A 10,760-nucleotide genomic window follows, 5' to 3' on the forward strand; every position below is an offset into this window, starting at 1 on the left:
GAAGAGGTCGACTGCCGCGTGGCAGAAGTTCGCGCGGATCTTGTGCATGAGTATGGCCAGAGGATGGGGTTGATTGAAGTTGAGGGTGCGGGCACGACCGCCGCCCTCAGGTCCAAGCTGGCCGAAGCGATGCATCGCGCGGAGGCCACTACAGTCGCCTTGGTCTCGGCAGACCGAGTTGGCCTCCTCCCGCGCCGAGCTGCTTCTTCTTCAACGGCGAGTTGATGACACTGAGTCTGTTGCGCGGCAGTACAGAGAAGAAATTCTCCAGCGGCAGACGCTGGAGCACATGCATGGCCCCATGCTCCAAGAGCTCAGGGACAGGGCCAACACGGCCCTGGGTAATGTCTGTGATGCGAATGCTCCATACCCTCACGTGACAAACTATGCCGGCCATCTCCAGTTCTTCACTGACGTGCTGACGCATCTAGAGAATCGCTCCGAGAGAGCGATGTCTACTACGCAACCTTCTTCTTGTAGACGTTGTTGGGCCTCCAAGTGCAGAGGTTTGTAGGACAGTAGCAAATTTCCCTCAAGTGGATGACCTAAGGTTTATTAATCCATGGGAGGCGTAGGATGAAGATGGCCTCTATCAAACAACCCTGCAGCCAAATAACAAAGAGTCTCTTGTGTCCCCAACACACCCAATACAATGGTAAATTGTATAGGTCCACTAGTTCGGCGAAGAGATGGTGATACAAGTGCAATATGGATGGTAGATATAGGTTTTTGTAATCTGAAATTATAAAAACAGTAAGGTAACAAGTGGTAAAAGTGAGCATAAACGGTATTGCAATGGTAGGAAACAAGGCCTAAGGTTCATACTTTCACTAGTGCAAGTTCTCTCAACAATAATAACATGATTGGATCATATAACTATCCCTCAACATGCAACAAAGAGTCACTCCAAAGCCACTAATAGCGGAGAACAAACGAAGAGATTATGGTAGGGTACGAAACCACCTCAAAGTTATCCTTTCTAAACGATCTATTCAAGAGTCCGTAGTAAAATAACATGAAGCTATTCTTTCCGTTCAATCTATCATAGAGTTCATACTAGAATAACACCTTAAGATACAAATCAACCAAAACCCTAATGTCACCTAGATACTCCATTGTCACCTCAAGTATCCGTGGGCATGATTATACGATATGCATCACACAATCTCAGATTCATCTATTCAACCAACACAAAGTACTTCAAAGAGTGCCCCAAAGTTTCTACCAGAGAATCAAGACAAAAACGTGTGCCAACCCCTATGCATAGATTCCCAAGGTCACGGAACCCGCAAGTTGATCACCGAAACATACATCAAGTGAATCACGTGAATATCCCATTGTCACCATAGATAAGCATGGCAAGACATACATCAAGTGTTCTCAAATCCTTAAAGACTCAATCCGATGAGATAACTTCAAAGGGAAAACTCAATCCATTACAAGAGAGTAGAGGGGGAGAAACATCATAAGATCCAACTATAATAGCAAAGCTCGCGATACATCAAGATTGTGCCAAATCAAGAACACGAGAGAGACAGATCAAACACACAGCTATTGGTACATACCCTCAGCCCCGAGGGTGAACTAGTCCCTCCTCGTCATGGAGAGCGTCGGGATGATGAAGATGGCCACCGGTGAGGGATCCCCCCTCCGGCAGGGTGCCGGAACAGGGTCCCAATTTGTTTTTGGTGGCTACAGAGGTTTGCAGTGGCGGAACTCCCGATCTATTGTGTGCTCCTTGAAGGTTTTAGGGTATATGGACTTATATAGGCGAAAGAAGTCGGTCAGGGGAGCCTCAAGGGGCCCACGAGGGTGGAGGGCGCGCCAGGGGGGCGCGCCCCCTGCCTCATGGCCTCCTCGAAGCTTCACTAACTTCAGCTCCACATCTCCTGGATCACGTTCTTTCCAAAAATCACGCTCCTAAAGGTTTCATTCCATTTGGACTCTGTTTGATATTCCTTTTCTTTGAAACACTGAAATAGGCAAGAAAACAACAATATGGGCTGGGCCTCCGGTTAATAGGTTAGTCCCAAAAATAATATAAAAGTGTATAATAAAGCCCATAAACATCCAAAACATATAATATAATAGCATGAATGCTTCATAAATTATAGATACATTGGAGACGTATCAGAGAGCTCGCCAACTTGTCGAGGAGAGGAGCCGCATCCTTCTTGGGCGTGCATTCTCCCGCGTCTTCAGCCATCTTCAGGACGAAGATCCCCACGTCGACTTCGACGCCGTCATTGCTCCGGTGCCCGTGGCCATTCGAGGCGACCTGGCGCACTGGGTAGAGGACAACGTGGATGCTCTTGTTAGGGCCTTCGCTTCTGATGATGACGGGGTGGTAGTGGCCGTGAATGAAGGTGAGGTGGTGAATGGTGTCGAAGGTGGCGCCAAAGACAGTGATGGTGATGCTAGTGACGGTGACAGCGGCGCTAGGGATGCCTTTGGAGGCGACTTAGAGGACGCGGTGAGTGATATGTCTGACTGATCCTGTGTCTCCCTGCTGCTTTTCCTTGCACACAAAAAGCTCGGGCGCGGCCCTGAAGTATGTGAGAGCATTTTGGGAGGGGAAGCCCCTCATGTAAAAAGACCGTCGTCTGCATGCTTGTAGGGGCGACCCTGAATGTGCGCCTGCATGAGGTTACAGGCCCCGTGATGAGTTAGTTTCTGTGGTTTACCTTTATCCCGGACAATCCTCGAGTAAGCTTGCGGGCCCGCAGTCCTCCGAGGCACCTCTGGGGGATCCGCCGATCATGTGGTGAGAGCCTCGTGAGAGCAAGTGATATCCGCGGGCCGGTGTGTGCGCGTGCTTGGCCCAGCCCCGCCCACGAGAGGCTCGCGAGAGGGAGACAATCGACGCGAACTTCGAACTAGGGCAGAAACCAGAACACGAGAAATCACACGAATGAGACAAGACCCCCCCCCCCCGAACACACGCAAACGCAAATTCAATTTCAACTTAAATCTAAAGCAGGGAAGATCGACCACAGAAAAGGAGGCAAAAAGCAAAAGGCCACGTCCGGCACCTAGTCTAGTCTTCGACGTCTTCTCACCAGCGCAGAGCTAAGTGCTGCCACTAGGCCTGGGCGGGAGCCCTCGCGGCCCGAGGGCGGCTCTCCGGAGACTCCGGGGCGTGTACAGCCCCAACTCATTATTACGTGAGAGTGTCACAGGCGGCGAGCTTCACAGGCACTGGGCCTTCTTCACAGGTACCGGCCTTGCTTCATATCGCCAGACGAGGGCCCTGCCTTGCCCATGCTCGATCGCCATTGACGGCGACCGGAAACCAAGGACGACGCCAATGGGGTAAATCGGACGCCAGCGGTTCCCCCGATGCCCACGAGTCCTCTGTCGGGGGCAGGCTTTGCAGCACCTCCCCGGAAGAGGGCCTATCTCCGGGAAACACCTTGCTCTGTGCGCCGTGGGGAGGGGCCTGGCTCCCGCCCCCTCTCCAGCGTCTCCAGTGCGCCCCTCCTAGCGGGAGGGGGGCTGCTGAGCTAGGGCAGCCTTCCGCTGCAGTAACATGAACTTCCTGCGTCCCATGGTTAGCATAAGCTTGCTCCTGAGGAATTAGCGGTACCCGATAGCTGCTGCTGCCAGCGCGCTTGGTGAGGCTTCCTTGAGGCCCCTGAAAAGGCTTGGATTCTGGCGTCTCTTCTTCCCAGCCTGGCCCGAGGAACGAGCCATGGTCGTCTTCCAGCGCGTACTCCCGGTCCACCATATGGGGCACGTAAGTCTACGAGGTCGCCATCCCGAAGGCTTCGCCGTAGTGAGCCATGCTCCATGCGGCTTGGCCCAGCCGGCCGTCTTGGGGATGATAGGGCGGCGGCCCGCCTGGGCTATAGGCGGCAATGTGCATGCCCTCACTCACCGGGGGTGGTGCTGGTGCAGCCTGACGCCCGACGTTAATGGTTGAGCCGGTGTTGATGAAGCCTTGGGGCATGCTTGAGGGTGCACGGGCGCGGATGGGCCCGCCGCTTGATTTGCCCGGGGCCTGGGGTGGAAGCTGGACGCACAAGGGAGGCGCCCCCGAAGCTGCGGCATCCAGGAGCTCGGCAACGCGCTCCATCAGCACGTCTCTGCCGCTCTCCTACGGCCTGCACCGCAGCAGCTCCCAAACCATCGTGAGCGCGGCCCTCGTGTTTGCTTGCTCTCGCCGGGTGTGCGGTGTTGTGCCCGTGGCGTGATTTGAAGCCCTTGCTGCTGATCGCACCTACCGCGGGGTGAGGGCAAGTGGCGCTTGACTGCGTCGCCCGTGCCCTGCAACGTTTGCGGAGCGCGAGCTGCTTGAGGCGCGGGGTTGAGGTCACCTTGGGCAGGCGGCACGGCATGGGCAGGCCATGCCGCCCAGCAGTCGGTGTTAGCCTTTGGATCACCGGACATGGATGCGACGAGGTAGTGGAACATAGATTGGTGGAGGGAAGATTCTGGCGCACCCCTACCTAGCGCGCGAAATGTCGGATATCGGGTTCCGGCAAAACCCTTAAGGTTCAAACTCTAGGGTGCACACGAAGATCTCCTCCCTACCGATCTACGCCCACAACCTTGCCGCGATTCTAAGCTAACAAGATGAAAAACACAAGGGACATGATGTTTGTACTGGTTCTGGCCACCATTGTGGTTTAATACGCTACTCCAGTGTGTGGTGTGTGGATTTCCTCTTGGGATGATGATGAATAGTACAAGGGGAAGAACTGCCTCGTGAGGAGAGGTGTTCTTGTGCCGGTGTGGTGTGGATGAACTGAATGATCTCCCTGGCTACGGTAGTGGCTAGTCTTATTTATAGAGGCCTTGGTCCTCTTCCCAAATATTGAGCGGGAAGGGATTCCATAGCGGCAGGATTTGAGGGGGGACAACCAGTACAAGCTATCCTGACTAAAGGTGGTCTTCGACTGCCAAAGGCACTGGCGATGACGCCGTCTTGCTGGTCTTGGTCTTGTTGCACTGATATGGAAACCTTTGCTTGATGCTTCGGTACCCCGCGCCTGTGCTTGCCCCCTTTGCACCAAAGAGGAAACAAGGACACTGCGCTGGCCGACGCCCACCTGGTCTTGATCGTCATGGCTTGTATCTTGTGCACCTCGTGAGGTACCCCGCACCTTGATCTCTCCGCCTCCTCGCGAGCCTGCTTGGTGAGGCCGCCCCTGAGGAGGCCTTGCATTATCCTCCCCGCAAGGCTTGGCCCCTTGCGACGGTCTTGAACTTGGGTTGATGAAGACGGGTCATACTGGGCCACTACTAAGCCACGTCGCATGCCGCGGGCAGGCAAGTCTGGATACCCCCATATCCAGGACGCTGACAGAAACTAAACAGGTGGCATTATAGAACATGTCTAAACTAAGAAAATGACATATATGATGTCAAAAGTAGGCACTGCAAGGCAATATATGCATGATATGACTAACATCATCATGCCAAGGTAGAACAAACACCTTGGGTGGTAAATAGAAGTGGTCATCTGCGTCTGATCTGCCTTGGAACAGATATCTTCCTCTGGATTACAATCTGGAGAGGGGGGGGGGGGGTTTGCCATTGAACCCACCATGGATTGATGTCTGCATGACATTGTATTGCCACGCAAAACTCTTCTCTTTTTCTCTACATGTTCAACATGACTGTGTACAATATCTGACATGCATACGAAAAAAAATATGATGATATTATGTAAAGAGAGCATGCAGAAATTTAGAGTGATGGTAACATGGATGGATCCAAAAATAATGATAGCAGGCTGATGATTGCTTTAATTTAATAAAAATATAGATGATGATTGCTTTACTATTTGTTTCCCACCCAAGAGGAACAACATAGGCATACCCTAGGTCAACCAGATATTAGACATAGATTATTCATTACTGCCTCGATATGTGCCCCACAACTAATTTAGAACTCAAGTTTGAACATTAATTTGGACCTGACTTGGAGTCTAAGAGGTGAACATGATGATAAAGTAGCAGGTAATTTTAAGCAATGCATAACATAAGCAGAAACAAAAGAGTGCGACCTCTCTTGTGGACCCATGTACTCCTCAGGTTCATTTGCTGAGTCGGTGATGGTGATGCCGTTGTGGTGAGTGCCGGCGCCAGGGAAGGAGATCTGAGCTGGCGAAAGACGGTCAGGAGTCGTGATGTCTGGTTTGTTGGATGATTCTCGATGAGCAGCTCAGGTGAGGTGGACGACGTCGCGACAAGAGCAGGACAAACCACACAAAGTTCCATTCGACACCTACCTGTAACTGAAGTAATTCTATAAGGGCTCATTTGGCTTGCATGATTCTAAAAATGCAGGGATAGGAAAAACAGCGGAATAGGATAGGAATGCACATGGTAAACGGAGCATTTGTAAACACATGATTTTGTCAACTTGGGTGTTTGGTTCACATGAATTGGAAGAGCAGAGGAATGCAAAGAAACATGGCCAAAATAAAGTGAAACCATATGAAAGCGTGTATAGTTAGAATGTTATTCTGCCACTAATGCACTCGGTCTTGTTTCCATGCATAGGATTCTGAAAAGTAGGTCCAAGTGGATGTTTTGCTCCATTCCTTTCAATAAAATGCATGAATAATTGAATAGTAGAGTGCCATAGGAAAATTCCCCTTTGCTATGCTTCTCCACTGAACCAAAATAACCCTAATGGATTGACATGAATGTAGAGTAATAAGTGATCCAACAAGTGTACAACCTCTTTGCCGTAGCCATGTCGACCTCAGCATCATTGGGTTGGTCGCTGAAGAAGTTGAGGCAGAGGTGGCTGTCGAAGGTGTGGAGAAAGATCTGAGGAATCTATAGACGGTGTCCAGGGCACTACTCTGTTGTGATGGATCATTCTGTCGCTGGAGCAGCTCTGGTGAGCCGTAAGACGTCAAGGCTGAAGCAGCACAAGACAGACATTGTTAATCTCAAGTGGGATTCTAATAGCATCTCCAATAGATGATGTAAAATAGATGTAAAATTTACATCACCAAAAACCACCTGACTACAACAGATGAGGTAAAAACCGTTGACTCTGAACTTAACTGTTGAAACTAAAATTTACTATGGAATCTGAATGTTACTATTGAAACTGAACGCAATGGTAGCAGAGAGGCACTTGACATGTAGTTTAGGAAGGGCCTGCAGTTCATCTTCAACTTGCACCCTCCTGAGCCGCCAGCCACCACCCCCCGAACCACCGGCCCCAGCGCCGCCTCGCCGCCCCGAAACAACTCCCCACCGCCGATCCGCTGCTGCCCCGACGCCCCGGCCAGCCTCTAGCCCCCTGCCCCCACCCTGAAACCTAAGATAGATAGTGGGGTACCTCTCCAGTGAGCCCCCCACCCCGCTGCGGGTGGTTCTTCCTTAACTCCGGCGAGGCCCCCCTGAAAATCGACTGACCCAAAAGTCGATTCAGTCGACTAAAGTGTAGCTAAATCAGAGCATAGCAGCAGCACGAGCGAGGGGGAGAACAACAGTAGCAGCGCGAGCGAGCGAGCGAGAGCCGGAGCAGTAGAAGCAGCGCGAGCGAGAGCCGGAGCAGCAGCAGCTGTGCGAGCGAGCGAGAGCCGGAGCAACAACAGCAGATCCGGCTGGTATGGACGTCGCTGCCGAAGGGGCCTCGCACTGGGGGAGAGCCATCGTGGAGATGTCGCCCGCGGTGCTGACTTGAAGGTAGCCGCTCCATGGGGGTGTGGGATGGAGCATCATCGGCGCTGGGAGGTCATGTTAAGGAGAAGGTGCAATGCGATGAGTGTACAACCTCTTTGGTGGCGCCGAGTAGTCCTCGGCTTCGTTTGAGGAGTCGGTGAGGATGATGCGGTTCCGATGGAGGAGGTTAAGGCGGCGCTGTGGGGATGGAGCAGCCGCGATAGACGAGACGATCATTGAAGCAGCTCCTCGGAGGTGGAGGATGGGGCGGCTGAACTGGCGGGACGATGAGATGGACGACGGATCCTCATCCGGGGAGGTGGACATAGTACGTCGAGCTGTTCCGATGGGCGATGTTGTCAGGGAAGAGGCTTTGGCTGGGCAGCGGTGAGGTGGCGGACGGAGGAGGGTGGGGTTTCACGGCTGGAGCGGAGAGGTTATGGCAGCCTGGGATTTCGAATGGCGAAAAGGAGGCGATGGGAGGGGGTGAACCATGACTTAGGGACGCGCTTGTCCAAAATGTAGGGTGTGTTACAAAAGTACCCCCACCGATTTGAACTAGTGGCCCTTTTGGCTTAGCGTTAGAAGGGGGATTTTGCGTGTCGGGATTTGGCAGCTGGAGGGAGTTTTCGCGCGCGTTGTAATTTTGGGATAGCAAGGCACGGGTTGTGAAGGCGCCGGTTTTGGGAGCACAATATCTGAATTTTCAGGATATAACAAGGCGAGGGTTGAATTTTAGGGACAAGCCTAATGTGTAATATTGTACTTGTACGTACCAAATCAATTCACACTTCCTTCAACAAAAAAACAAAATAAAACTATTCACACCACACAAAGAGAGAGTCTTGCCCCGTTTTACTATACAAATGCTATTCAAAGCTACTCCCTCCTTCCTTCTATATAGGGCCTAATGCGTTTTTCGATGCTAACTTTGACCAAATATTAGAGCAATAATATATGACATGCAACTTACACAAAGCACACCGTTAAATTCGTGTGTGGAAGGAGCTTTCAATGATATAATTTTCACATTGCGCATGTCATGTGCTATTAATCTTATCAATAGTCAAAGGCGGTCTTAAAAAACACATTACGCCCTATATAGATGGAAGGAGGGAGTATGAATCCATGTTATGTCCAATTAAATTTTTTCGCTGGCTCTATAATGCATGTAACCTACTAATACCAACATTTTAGTGCATTCCAAATGTCTATACTACCGCTGCAATTCGAACTGAATTTGAATTTGTTTCTCTATTTCAATAAGAATCTACAATCATGGTTGTTGCCAACTTCAACCATCATTCACGTATTACCTTAATAACACACCACATGATTACTATAGAGATAGATATGAACTATGTGTACTATATGAACTCGAATTCTATTTTTTGAATACACTTGATGTTGATTCCAAATAATAGTACATTTGATGTACTAATTATATATTCATAATCTAAACCATGTTCCACATGTACACCGTGTTTATCACACAAAGTATAGTGCCCCGCCCCCTACATTATGACAAGTATTTAGCCTTGAGCTGCAAAAGCCACACATTAGCCCAAATTATAATCAATGTTCTACATATTATATGTAGTACTAGCAAGATGCCCATGCGTTCCATGGAACATCAACATGATCAAGGGGAGGCCTTATTTGTAAATATGGAGTGGGGTGTGGGTATCTTTTTTCAAAATTGCCATAGTTTCCTTCGTATCCGTAAGATATAAATCAGACGGCCTATATTGCATGATGGCAGGCACGCCATCATCAACAACTCTGTTTTTTATAAGAGTAGAGATAAAATATATTATATGTAGTATACTATGTCCATAACCACACCATGTATATCACCGTTATATATATTCACACATGCGTCGGTTTAAAACAGTATGATAAATTCTTCAAATATTCATTTGCTTTTTATAGTGAATTATGATATCTATTTGTCTTTTACACCCACACAATCCTCTAATCTTTGTAGCTAGTGCTAACTTTGTCTCGTGAATGCACACGCCCGCATCCCTCTCACCCTCCCTCAACATTCTCTAGCTCCATCGCGCAAATTCGTCTTTTCACTTTAGGTCGTTCACGCATGGCGTGTGTAGGCCCCCCAGCTCCTTCTTTACAACACACATCGATCGATATGCCTCTCTAGCCAGGTGTGCCTAGCACAAACACAAGCTTCCCCTCCTCTCTTATCACCGTCCATGCCTCACTCCCACCACTCTTTTCATCGATCTCGTACTCGCACACTCTTTCCTCCTCGATATAGTATGCCTCTCGCACCACCTCCTAGATGCATCCCTCTTTGTGCCTTATTTGCTTCTAAAACATACATGCATGTATACCGATCGATCTCCCAACATATACCTAGGTCGACATTAACTATTTCCCCCCCCCACCCATCGATCGACGTACCTCACAAGTTATGTCTTTCCTTTCACTGACAAAGGACGATTGATCTTCTTATGTAGTTATGTCTGCTTACCACAACCATATCGTGCCCCCTCATCATTCGTGCATGCCTCCTGACCCGTCTCTCACACACACGTGCATAGACAGGCAGCCATCCCCTCTATTATTGCTATTGTAGGTGTGCCCTCCATTTGTCTAGCAAGCCTCTCCCACCATTTGTTAGAAGCAACTCCACTACCACCCCTCCAACACTCTAGCTCTGTCTCTCTCCCAACCTTATTCCCCTCCAACACATATGCATGGATACCGATCGATCTCCCTTAATATATGAGGTAGACCTCTCTCTTCCTCCACACATATACCAGCCATTGTACCTCTATAGTTAATTAGGCCTCCCCCCACCACACGTCGATAGTCGAGCATTGTAGGTAGGTATCCATGACATAGAGACAAACTGCACATGTCCCCTCTCACGTTCCAGTAGGCCAGCCACTCTATATCTTTGACGTGGGCACACACAAATTCGATGGCACTCTTTATCGATCGCGCGCGCGCACACACACATCATCATCATCCCTCTCTTTGATTCTATGGATACCTCAAGCCGATGATACCTCCACTCTCTTCTCGTGGATCGCCCCCTCTATATATATGATATATCTAGGACTCTATTTCTCACACATTGCATATGTTACATTTTTCGATTGA

Source organism: Triticum dicoccoides, chromosome 1B (genome assembly GCF_002162155.2).
Source record: "Triticum dicoccoides isolate Atlit2015 ecotype Zavitan chromosome 1B, WEW_v2.0, whole genome shotgun sequence".
NCBI classification, from domain to species: domain Eukaryota; kingdom Viridiplantae; phylum Streptophyta; class Magnoliopsida; order Poales; family Poaceae; genus Triticum; species Triticum dicoccoides.